The 13,393-nt window shown below is 39.5% G+C and overlaps 1 long non-coding RNA gene across 1 annotated transcript; it reads left to right on the top strand.

Moving 5' to 3' along the window:
- Nucleotides 1-2,105: 2,105 nt before the first annotated feature.
- On the top strand, nt 2,106-11,251 carry LOC120369394. The gene is made up of 3 exons (XR_005583144.1): nt 2,106-2,208; nt 4,829-4,927; nt 9,475-11,251. It is a non-coding gene; the product is annotated as an uncharacterized LOC120369394 (long non-coding RNA).
- Nucleotides 11,252-13,393: the final 2,142 nt, after the last annotated feature.

Below are 13,393 nucleotides of genomic sequence, written 5' to 3'. Positions count from 1 at the left end.
CTTGCCAGTTATCCTGTGTATGAAAAGTAGTTTATTTTTCAAAAGATTAATAATGTCAATAGCTTTGATAAATATCAAATATCCTTTTTTACCCAGTTTTAAGGAACTGTTTATTTTGTAGCATAGAACTTTAATGAACAGAAGTAAATGTACAAAGTAAATAAGACTGTGATCTCTCCACAATGTTCAGGTTTTCTACAAAAGCCGAGTCAAGAGTCTCAACTCTCTCCTGTGTATGCAGGCATAGAATTATTAGCTGTGATGGGGGTGCCTGGTTGGGAGATAGCTCTGCTGCTGGTTCTGTCCTAACAGCTGTCTGCAGAGATCCATCACTGCAGACAGGTGTTTTTCAATATCCCTCCGGGAAACAGCAAGAGCACTTAAGTATAAGCACATTTCTGAATGGTGAACTCTGTGCTCCACGGTTAAATTAGCTATACTGAAATTTCTATTTTCTTGCTTAAGTGCTAGTTCCTGTTCTCCTGCAGTGGCAGTAGGAAGGGAGACACAGGCAGCTCTATGGGGTACATCTTAATGTTTAGGGTCGGGGTTTTTTGGGGGAAAAACTATTTGCATCTCTGGCATGGGAGGATAGAAAGGAGAGGAAGAAACACGATATTATTTCCTTCCACTCAAATACTTGCTTCCACAAATTCATGGGGTTGCAGCTCTGAGGTCAGGAGCACTCATAGTAAGGGAAGCAGCTACACTTTGTGGCTTCTTTCCCATTGAACCCATAGCTATGTATATATATTCTTAACACTACGCAGAGCAGCATTAACTCCTGCTCTGAGCTAGCACCCCTTTTGGTAAGTAAGGTGGAAGTTAATGGGAGCATGGCTCCAGAAGGAGCAGTGCTTCTATGGCAGGGAAGCTCGTTCTCCACATCAGAGGTTCTCAAATGGGGGATGGGTCCCCTGGGGACACAGAATGTATTGTTCCTTTTCCAGTGGTGGAAGGGACCTAGATAAACTCAGTTATTTGGGAATTTACATCAACTTGCCCCCAAACAAATTGCAGTAAATGCAAAAAATGGTGTTGATGAAATGGTATGATAACCATATTATGTTTGAGATGGGACTTGTGCTCCTAACTCCCTTAGGTACTTTTGAAAATCTCATTTGTTGGCCATAACTTTGAATTTCTGGACTTAGGTACATATAGATCTCTCATGTAATGCTGCATTAACACCATCTTGCAAATAATACTGTGTAATTCTGCAAATGATGTTAACTTTCATGATTTAACAGATATGTAGCTTATAGTGTCCTCAGCAATTATAATTTTAAATTGCCTAAATTAGGTGCATGTATAATCTCAAACATAATGTTATATTAACGTAGCTTCTTGCCTGTAATTACAGTCCAAGTTTGAAGTTTGAAGACAAAACTCCATCTGAATGATTGGAGTGCAAAAATATGTGAGAAATACCTTTCTTAATGTCTGAAAATCTCTGCCTTTTCATGCTCGGCTAACTAAAACAATGATTCAGTAGATGTTTCCAATCACATCTTGGCTGAAAACAAGATTGGGAAATATTAGTATGTAGGCTAACTTCATTGAAAATGTGTAAGTTCAGATTTATAAAGTGAAAGAGCCTTTTCAGTCAGAACTGCAGTATTGCTATTATGAGGATACATAGTCTGACATTTGGAATGGGCACATGTCATTTAAAAAAATAATCATACTGGGTGCCTGAATTATTCAGGGATGATGGGGTACACCTCTCTGACTAGGAAGTAGATATATTTTTGGCCAATGTTAGGGAGAGAATTGTTCATTATCTGGGAACCTGACTTGTGTTAGGGGAGGCAACCAAATAGCTGGTGGCTCCATGTGACAGGTGTCCAGTACAGGTATTACTTCCATAGGGGGTCCTGAGGCTGATGGCAGCCCTCAAATAGGTGGAAACTAGTGAGGAAGAAGGGTGATCTACTCTGTATGACTTACTGCTGGATATTTCCCAGATGAGGTAATAAGTTGCAGGCTAATTAAACCATTTTTCTTGCATCTTTTCTGTCTTCTTGCATGGCCGGGACAACTGTAGTGATGCTACTACAAGGATACATAATTTAATATTTGAGATGGACACATCCTTTATGAAAGTGTGCAGGGTCTGTTGCTCTGCCCTATGCATTTCACAGGATTCTGTTTTGGGGTATGAAATGTCATCGGAGTAGAGGGGATGCTAGTTCCAGTAATCAACAGGTAATTTTCAAACTGAAATATCTTGACTGTATCAAAATTATTTCTCAAATTACAAATGAAAGATTAAAAACAAAACAAACCTATTCTTAATATTCTTCATTTTTGATAAAGAAGAGGGATTCCAATAGTGGCATATGATTACAGGATACCTTTGCCTTCTCCTTCCAGTCAAAAACTGGTTCATGTTTCATTGGTCATGTAAATCACAATCATGCCACTTCTTCTTTGACAGAAAATTATTGCAATATTTACAAATAGTCAGAAAAAGAAGAGCATGTGAAGAATCTGAGTCAAGGGCGAAGCTGTCTTTCAGTGACAACCATTTTGGTTTAGAATTAGTGAAAAAGGAGCAATTAACATATACTTGAAAATTGCCAATTGACTAGATAAGACAAAATCAGAGAGAAGGAGTTAAATAAAAGGAGGCCCAGCATGTTAAGTATCTAGGTGTTGGGGATTAAAAAATCAGTCATCCTGACTCAATTTTAGGCATGCCCGGAAGCTATCAATTCCCATTTTCCCCCCTTTGTTTTACAGGTCTTTAAATCTATATTATAGTATTTTTTCTCCAATACAATCACAGCCTTATTATATCAGGTATAGTAGATGAACCATATTCTGCTCTGTTACTCTGGTTTAAATTCTAAGTGACTGACTTCAGTGGAGTTTCTCTGGATTTAAGTCCATATAAATGAGAGCAGAACTTGGTCTGATATCTCCAAATTAGTGATTCTACATTTTATATCCTAATAGAAAATCTGTAAGGATGTATCACTAAGTACAAAAAGTCTTAAGGCCATAAAGTTAAATAATGCTCCTTTTAAAATTTCTGTGTTTTTCATTAAAATAAGTTATTATGGAAAGAAAGACTATTTGGATCTTTCACTTTGCCTCTAAGTGCTTCTATTTTTCTTTTCCTGTATTTTCATCTATATGCACTTTAAGATTTTTTTTTCTGTTTCTGAATTGTTCTGAGTTGGCAAAGTAGAAGAGTTTAGCATATAAGGGTATTAATGAACTTTTTTTTTGTTCTTTCTTTTCTTTTCTTTTCTTTTCTTTTTTTTAAATAGAGGAAGAAAGAGTATAGCCAAGAAACAGGAACAAAATACAACTTAACAAAGCAAACCAAAGAGTCATTTAAGGGAAGAACTTAAAAATTATTCAGTATATCCAATGTCTATTTAAAAAACAAACAAACAAACAAACAAACCTCTACACACTAAGACTGTGATGTGTTTAAACACTGTTGAAAGAAACATACAGTTATTTCTCTTTAAGGATGTTTTTTTCTGTTTTAATGAGAGCAAAGCTGCCCTGTTCCTCATCACCTTTCATGGCAAATTATCTGCCTCAGTCTTCATACAGACACTGCACAAACTAATCACTTTTTTCTCTTTATAAGATACTTTGTTTGAAAAATAGAACTTATGTTTTATATCTGCACTGTTGATTTCTTTATTTAGGATTATATAACCACAAGATTTCTCTAAAACTATAACCTCTCATAAATATTTTATAGTCTTTGAAGATGCTGAATATCTGGGATTTATAGGACTATTACATCCATCTACCCAGGGATCTAAAACACTACTGCAATTACCCCAAGTACAGAGTCTGATAATGTATTCAGCTGAGTAGATAAGTTTGAGAATTTTTAGAAAGTCCTTACTTAATCTGTATACGGTAAAGTTTAATAAATTGACCTCCTTTTGAAACATAAAATGAAAAATCCTCTAGGGTACAGCACTTTTTTAAAAATCAAAAGTGCTGCTAAAAGATTTATTAAATAACGTTGTATCCCCCTGCTCATAGAGTATGCCATATAGTATTTTACTTTCTTATGTTTAGCCAAAGTTAATTCAATTTTGTGCCAATAGACTTTCTGAATTCTATAAAGAAACATTTAATGTGCCGTCCCTTCTAACTCTGATTCTAATATAGCTGAATTTTGGATAAATTTGAAGAGATAAGAGTACCTCCGGGTGTCTAGTGCTAAGTTTTTAGAATGGAACTTGATGACCAACAAATACTATTAAGCTAGATTTAACCATGGAGAGCAAAGCCATAGTGAACTCAGCTATTATTATGTGAGGAAATTGTGACCTTGTTCTCACTTTATTAAAATTCTAGGTCACAATCACACTCTCCTTAGGAAGAACCCACACAAAGGGAAAATTTAGGGCTATGTGTTATCATTGCTTGCATGCCAAAAAGATTGGTACCACACTACAAAGAAAGTCTCCCAATGTATGTATTTATTTATAGATTTATAAAAATATTCCTGACCATGACTAGATCACATCTACAAAATTTACAACTTTAGCCCCTTCACATCAAATGGGAAAAAGGCTTTCTCTAAAAAACAAACAACCCTTTCCCAAGCCCCTCATGCAAGTGCCTGAGGAAAGAAATGAGCCTTGCTCTGCCCTGAAGGTAATCAAAGACTCTGTGGGACTGGCAGGAAAAAGAAGTTCCAGAACCGAACTCTGTACTAAGAATGGCCTATTTGTTCAAATGGATCAGCTGATCTCAGTCAAAGGAGTTCTTGTAGCTAGTCAGAACAGCTCTACACATCCTAAAATATTCTGCTTGACGAACGTTCTAACTTATAATAAAACAGGTTCCCTGAAGCTCAACAAAAGATCTGCAAATGCCAAAAAATGATGGGATGGGTCAGGGCAAAGTCAAAATACCACATGGTCTGTACTGCAATTACAGGGTAAGCAACTACAGAAAACAAATTAATGATTAACAGCTCTCTGAGCAGCTTTAATTAATCTCAGTGTGATGTACATTTGTGAATGTCTAATTGTAACAGGGACCTCCAAATGGTGGTAGGAGGAATTATAGGGGTGGGCTTCATTATAAGCACTCAGATACTGGCAGTGATGAGGGTGGTGTGTGTTGCAATGAGTTGGGACTACATCTGTGCATCTTGTAAGTTCTGACTGATATTGTTAAGTTGTATTATGAAAAACAACTGTATTATGAGTGCCTATATGTATGTGAATTGCTGACAGGGCATGTAGCAGATACACACCAGGCAGGATCAAGGGGAAATACTTAAGGGTAACAATTATACTTAGATCTCACAAAGGTTATTCTAAGAAGCAACTCAAACCGCGAAAATCTAGTTTTAGCTTAAAGGGAGGGGGAAACTGGAAAGTAGGAACTGTGGAAATTTTATAAGGAGTAAAACAAAAGAGACCAAGTGACTCGGAGGGGCATAATAATGGAACGGGGAGAGACTGGTAGAGGAAGCATGGGGCAGGAAAGAGCAAAGTCACAGAAGCTGGTTAAGGGTCTCCAGGAGGGAGAGGTCACCCAGCAGGTAGCAGCCTCATGGGGTAGGGGCCATACCTGCTTTCCTGAGCCCAAATGGCTGCAAGGACCTGGACAACCCAAAGGACCCAGACACCAGCCCAAGTGTGCCCTGGAGAGCTGAGGAAAGTGGATGAGGGACAAGTGTTTAGTGTCTTGTAGGAGCTGAACTCTCCTGTGCTTTACATGACTAAGTATAAAAGAGCATAAAGTGTGCAAAGAATGTGTGTGTATATTGTTTTACAAGTACTGTGTGCCCCGTGAGGGTTAAGTTGTAAACCAGAAATGTCTTACCTTTGTGCTATAGTGCTGGGAAAGGGGTGTGTTTAAATAACTGAGGTGTCAGGCTGATACTAGAGCCTAGTGCCGGTGGGCTGAGAAGCCCCATTTCAACTGAGAGTTAGTGCCCAAGAAATGGGAAGAAATGCCAGGAGAGGAACCAATGCTGCACCCTGCTGATACTCCAGAAACTTCACACACCCCAGGGGAAACAGAGCACAGACAACTTAACAAAGCAAACCAAAGAGTCATTTAAGGGAAGAACTTAAAAATTATTCAGTATATCCAATGTCTATTTAAAAAACAAACAAACAAACAAACCTCTACACACTAAAGACTGTGATGTGTTTCCCTCTCACAGTAGTCCTAATGTGTGACCAGGACTGGGTGTTCGCTAGGATCTGTGAAATGCAGATTGATAGAGCTTGGAAAAACTGTGTGTTCCCATACATTGTGCTCCTTTATTACGATGAAACCCTATCAATAGTAGTGCAATTCTCTCTCTCTCTCTCTCTCTCACACACACACAGAGAATGGCTTGAGTTGAGTAATAATCTCAGGAGGAAAAAACATAAGCAGTCTTTTTTTCACTACTCTTTTTTGTTTTTTAAATGAACTTGGTACTTGAGAAATTGGCTGAAACTTTGGAGTGCAAAGTCCTTTTTTATCCATAGAATGGATACAGCACTTTCAAGTATAAGTTCAAGTTTCCACATAACATCTTGCAGGTGTACCTCAAACCTGATTTAGAGACCTCACACACATAGCAGTATGAAGGTAGTTTGAGTTAATCACCAATCTTAGGTTTTCTACGGCAAATTCTAGCAAAAATGTCATGTAAAGTCAATTCTGATGGTGTGTTTTGTGATGTAAGCACTCTTCTCATAGGAGCTATGTTGAGGCTGCAGTTTATTTGACATAGACCACTGAACAGTTAGAGAATAGCAGCTTTCATTATTGACCTGAACCAAAGTGGAAATTGTAACTGTGTATCTTTGACCTTGTGTAATGTTTTATATTTGTTTTGCATAGATTTAACCAGTAGGTAAGAGCTCTGCATCTAAAATGCAAGTCCTGCAAGAGAACCTCAAGCAGAAAGAATATATTCAGCTTTCTAAAAAGAGCCGAAACACAACTAACTGCAAGCATTTGTTCAAGATCTAACTACCTCTGTATTTAGTCAGTCTTACAAACGGGTGAAAGTAGAACTAGGGACTTACCGGTACGGGGCTGGGTTGGGGCCGACTCTGGCGCGGGGATGTGGGGGGGTCAGAGCCAGCCCGCCATGTACCGGTAAGTGCCCTCTCTCTCCCCCGCCGGGGTAGCAGCAGCAGCCGGGGGCTCTGGCAGCAATTTAAAGGACCCAGGGCTCAGCCGCTGCTACTGTCCCGGGCCCTTTAAAGCACTGCCAGAGCCCCCGGCTGCCGCTGCTACCCCAGGCCTCTGGCAGCAGGGCTCCAGGGACTATTTAAAGGGCCCAGGACTCCCCTGCTTCTACCGCCCTGGCCCTTTAAATAGCCCCTGGAGCCCTGGGGTAGTGGTGGTGGGGCTCCAGGGGCTATTTAAAGGGCCCAGGGCAGTAGAATCAGCGGGAGCCCCAGCCCTTTAAATAACCCCCAGAGCCCCGCTGCCACTACCCCAGGGCTCCAGCAGTGGGGCTCTGGCAGCAATTTAAAGGGCCTGGGGCTCCAGCTGCTGCTGGGAGCCCCTGGCCCTTTTAATTGCCGCCTGGGGAAGCCGGGCCACCCTGGTATGGTGCACCGGCTCTTGCCGATACGCCATACTGGGAAGTACCAGCTTACTTTCACCTCTGCTTACAAATTCTCCTTATTTGTAATTACACCACTTGGTGACATCCAATAATATCGCAGCAATGTAAAAGTAAAAAGCGCAACATCTCATTAGGAATCCTTGGCATAAATTTTGAAGTACATGGTTTGATAAGGTTAAAAAATACAACAAAAATGCAGACCTCTCTCCTGACAGGTAAGGCCACAAGGAAAAATTAACTCTAGGCTGCATAGATATCAATTATTGAGATTTATAAGAAAATGTCATATTCAGTGCTCTGCTACTCTTCCTTAATCAAGTATGACCATTCTGTAATAAGTTGCGAAAAGCAATGTTCTATTATGTTAATACAAAAGCTCCTTTTACTGGTAACAAAGTAGCTTTGTTTGATCAACTGAAATGCTATAAAATAAAGGACTTAACACAAAGGACCATCTATATAAAACATATAGGCCCTGATCCTTCAATCACTTACACACGTTTAACTTTAAGCACATCAGCATTTCTGTTGACTTCAAGCTTGTTTAATGTTAACAGATAAGTTTAAGTGTTTGCAAGATCAGGGTCATGTTGATCGTTTCCAAAGGTCAAAAATAAGTTATTCTGTTCAAATGTGTTTTAGAATGTCACTAAAGAGGTCCATAGATTTAAAAATATATACAATCTTATTTCTCCAGATGTGATTTTTGTGTTGTTTGTGCAAATTATGCAGGAATGGTCCCTGATGGTTTATCAAATGTAAACATATAATCAGGTATTTAGAAATCAAATTAATAATAATAATGCAGTCATAGGGTTGAATTCATGTATGGTGTAAATGGGAGGAATTTCATCATTTTAAATAGATCTGAGTATAGGTTCTTGGCCATATTTTATAGTAAAATGGCAAATGGTCCACTTGGGGCCTTTGCATGTGACTGACTTGTGTTTTCTACTTTAATCTTCATACATCATAAAAATCATACTTTGTTTATACTGCCATATGCACAGTACCAGCCTGCACAAAGTTGAGAGTTGGAAAATATAAGGATAGTGCATGAATGACAGTATGGATTTATCCTATTATTACCTACCTCTAATAGAAGTCATTCATGAATTAATGCAGGGTGTGAATCCAAGAAAAGTATGATGAAAAATGTGTGTGCTAGTCAATAGTTTGTGAAAGCATAAAAACAGGTGTTAGAAATTAATCATAATTAAACACAGATAAAACCCTAATAAATCAAGAATAATGAAATACTTCACTTTAGATTGGAAACATTGAAAAATTATGAGAGAAACAAGGTAATGAACTATGAGATTATTCAGAAAATGAAATCATGAAAGAGAGAACTGACAGTGATACACAGAAATCCCTCAAAAGCTTGTCCTGGAATCTCCTAAATTAAGAAGATCTCTGCTTTGTAGCAGGTGAAGTTTCAGGAATGAGGAAAAATTGAAAGAAGAAATGATTATGTTAATGTGATATATGACCAAGGAAGCACTGTGTTTTGTCCATAAATGAGATCATACATTGTCAATTTTTGAGAAAACAAGTGTGTACTGTAATTTCTCCTCTCTACATACTGAATATTTTTAGTGGAAATATTTAAGTTTGATCTGAATGTTTAATCTTTCAGAGCAGATGAAAAATCAAGGCTGTATCACTCATAATACTCTCAAATGTCACTATTTGGTGAGCGGTCAAGAGCTTTAATTTAACTTCAATTCTGAAACTTTAGCCTTAACATAGTTTTTTATATTTAATATTTTTATTCAGGTCATACTTAAAAAACTGCATAGTGGCTGTGAAGAGCTTACAGTCAAACTAGACAGCACAGGTTATATTTGACTGCCACTCAACCTACTCATTATAAACTGGCTGTTTCCTCGTAGGCATCAGAGAAGAAGTATTTGAAGAACAGAGTCATGGTTGTATGGGTGAGCTCAGAAAGGACATTCCAAGAACAAGGGACACATGGAAGGAAACATGAGGATAGTTGTGGGAGAAGTGGACAAATGGACGGTCAAGGCTGGTATTATTGTTAGAGAGGAGGCAGCAGGGGCCTATGTGATGAGACAAACACCGCTAAATTGCACGGGGCACAATTGTAAAAGGCCTGAAGCAGATTGATTGAAGCTGATGTATTAAAAGTGAGGAAGCCAGAGGAGGGATTCACAGAGGTAGGTAACATGCTGAGGTAGACTGGCAAGGAAGTTGAATATAGTAGCTGTATTTGAGTGGACTGGAGGGATGAAGTAGGTGTCTGTGACTTTATCTACATTACCCTGTAGCAGGGCCATTTGCTTCTGCCTTTGTTCAAGTCCACAAACACCTCAGATCTTTTTTGCTGATAAAATGCCCCATGTAGTTTATTCACAATATTAGTTGTCATGACCCTTATACTCTATATTGCCTTATGCCTACAGTTCTAGGGATCCCCCCAGCTCCTGAGGCAAGCAGCAAAGAGTAAGCTCTCTCTACCTCTCTCTTTCTGCTTCCTTCCTGTGCCTTTTGTATCACCTGCTTAATGGTTTCATTAACATCTCAGTTCTCCTCAGCCTATCAGTTGGGCACAGTCTTCTTAATGAGGCCTGCCCTGGAGTAATTTAATTAGAGCTGCAGTGACTAGAGTCATGTCTCTGCGCGGAGTTCCTTTGGACTGCATCCACTTGGTCCCTGGACACCTTTGAGGAGAAGTGGGCATTGTCTGGGGTTCTCTGCTCGTTGTCTTCTTCTGGCTCCCTGCTTTTGACACTGTGACCCTCTCTCCATCTCTGTTTTTCATTAGTTGTCCCTCGGAATCACTTCAGATCTGGGTGTAGTAGCTCCTCCCCTTACATTGAGGGGAGTGACCTTTAGATGATGGCAGGCTTGTGCTCGCCTATCCCTGGATTCTCAATAGGTGCTGTTGCCCAGCACTGTGTCACATAGCCATAAAAAAATACTAGCTCAAAGACAATACCCAAGTTATGGACCTGTGTGATGTGGAGAATTGGCGGTACTGTCAGCAATGACAAAGAGAGGAGGAGAAAAGATAAAGAATCCCTTACATATACATGGATCCACATCTGAAGCTTCTTTTATAAGTTCTTTCTAAGGTATGCATTTTAATAATTTAGTCAACAGTCATATTTGATTCATTTTTCCCAATAAGTTGCAGAAACTTCCTTAAATGAAATTCAAGCAAAGAGGCAATTATTTAGGAAGCTAATTTTCCTACACAAGTGTGCATAGCACAGACCATCCTAGGGGGAATTCAGAGAAGGCAAGTAACTACACTCAGCTGAAAACTCCACAGGTTATATAAAATCAGCACATTTTCACTGGAGTCCATTATATATGTTGTGTTACTATGTGCTTTACATATCATTGACCTTCATAGACTCCGTCCAGCATACATAGAGCAGTAGTACTACACGATGCTACCTGTGTATGTAAGTGTAGAAATAAAGTTTGATATTACATTACAATATAGAATTTGAGAAATACTATCTGGTTGACTTTATAATAATTCATAGACATAAGGGAGCAGAGTGAAAGTTGAAAATCCAGCCTTAAATTTGGTATTTCCTGACTTGAGTGCTTAACTGTTCAACTTTAATATCTTCTTAACATTTTTTGGTATGGAATACTATGTACATTGAGCATGTCTTTAATGATAGCATAAAATATTTATACTCATCCACATGCACACTCTATTTGTAAATAAATATTTTCCTAAGAGTATGTAACATTTTCTGATGTTGGCATCCGAAAGCAGCTGTCATTCAGAACTCTGACAAAGTAAATTACACAAAAGTACAACATGTAAGATCATTAACTTTGTAGATGACACCATATGATGGGATATTAAACCCCGCATTGGGCAACAAGGGGTTAAGGAGCTCCTCTGGGCCCAGCCAGCCCCGCCCTGCCATACCTGCAAGAGATGAATAGACTGGAAGAGTTAAAAGGAAGTAGAACAGCTGACTTGGGGGCAGGCCAGGGAAGAGAGCAGGTCTTTAACTTGCAGCGCCTGAGGAAAGGGCTGAGGGAAGGCAGGAGCTTTCCCAACAATATCTGCCTGAAGGTCAGGACCTGAGAGAGAGGCATTCCCACCTTTCTCAGAGTATGTCTACACTTGCAGAGTTTTTGCACTGTAAGTTTCACCGGTGATAGGGAACCTGTGAAATTAAAGTTTGTGTTCTCACTTAATTCCTCAGGTGTCAGAGTGTTTACATTAGCAGCAGTTCCATTGCTGATGAGAGCAGCGCTTTAGGGCAGCTCTCCTACAGTGCAGCTCTCTCCAGGTTGATGATGGGTCGTGTGTGTGTGTGTGTATGATCATGGGGCATCCTGGGTCCCTGCACGGCCTCCTCTCCCCAAACACTGATAAGCTCCAGCAGCTCAGCATTGCTCCAAGCAGAGGATTGTTTTCTGTGTGGAGCAGACATTGTCACCTCGCCAGATAAGTGAGCACTTCCCAAGAAAACAGGGAGGGGAGTTTCAAAGTTCCCGGGGCTTTCCTGGGGGAGAGGTGGATGTCTGGTTACTTGGCAGCAGAGCAGAAGAGCTGCTGGCTAGAGTGGTCACCTAGGCACTGTGGGATATCCTCCAGAGGCTAAAAGCTGTAAACTGGAAGAATGTGTCTTCACTTGCACATCACTGCAAAAGCATCACCGGTAAGAGCTGTACACCTCTCATGGAGGTGATTGTCTTTTTGCGGTGAAACTTCTGAATTTCACTGCAAAAAGTCATTGGCAAGTAGACGCTTCCATGGTTTTTGTGCAAAAAAGGGACTTTTTCCACTTTAAATGGCAAATGTAGACATGCCCTTAAACTAGCTTAGTTTGTGTTAATTCCCCTTGTTTTGTTTGTGGATTATTCTGGATAGGGGGAGACTTGGAAGTGACTTGGCTGCAGAGCCAAGGCACAGGAGGGGGCAGCTGCTGTCCCTGAAAGAGAGACTGCCCTGCAATGCCTGGCCATGAGGAGGCACTAAGCTGTGTAGCAATAAAGCCCATGCTAAGCTTAAATTTCAATGAATTAGCTGGTAGCATAAAAAGACCTATCTGTAAGGCTGTATCTCTCATTTAAATCCTTATGGCAGTGTACAGCAATGGCAGTAAAGGAGGTTTAATAGGATATTGGTTTGTGTCAAGAGGGGAATAGTAAAGAGGGGAGCCAAAGTATATTGTACTACCACTTTATGAAGCACTTTCTAGATTGTATTTGGAGCATAGGGTCAATTTTTGATCATCCAGTTTGAAGAAAGATATAGATAAATTGCAAAAATGATAAAGTATGGCTACGAAGATGACAAATGGGGTTTACATACAGGAAAAGACTGCACAATTGGATTTATTTAGTTCTGAGCATAATTCAACTGAATAGTTAAACTTTCTCAGGGTGTTTTTTGTAAAATGAAGTCTTAAGGTGTATTTGAAGATTATTAACAAATGTAGGGGACAAATGACAAGGAAACACATAGGGAGAATTTAAGGAAATATTATTTTGCAGAAAACAAGCTGGTAGGGGGAGAGGACTTCTGGTGAGAAGCTGCAGTCGGGACAAATCAAAACAAAAACTGAAAGGGGCGATGGTGTTTAAGTTAAAGGGAATGAATCAGTTTTGTACTTGATAGTAGCTGACCCCTGTTGTGTGGGGGTCAGGAGAGGGTTTTCGATAGACTGATCATGTTTTTTTAATGCTTACTGGTTATGGGGATGCTAGCATGGGAGTATTTTTTTTTCTCCTCTGGCACAACAGGTTTTTAAAAACACACACAAACAAAAAGCTAAATAGTTATGAAAAAATTACAAATGAAATGCA

This window comes from Mauremys reevesii, linkage group 7 (assembly GCF_016161935.1).
Source record: "Mauremys reevesii isolate NIE-2019 linkage group 7, ASM1616193v1, whole genome shotgun sequence".
NCBI lineage: Eukaryota > Metazoa > Chordata > Testudines > Geoemydidae > Mauremys > Mauremys reevesii.
This window is presented reverse-complemented; position numbering and strand designations above follow the sequence as displayed.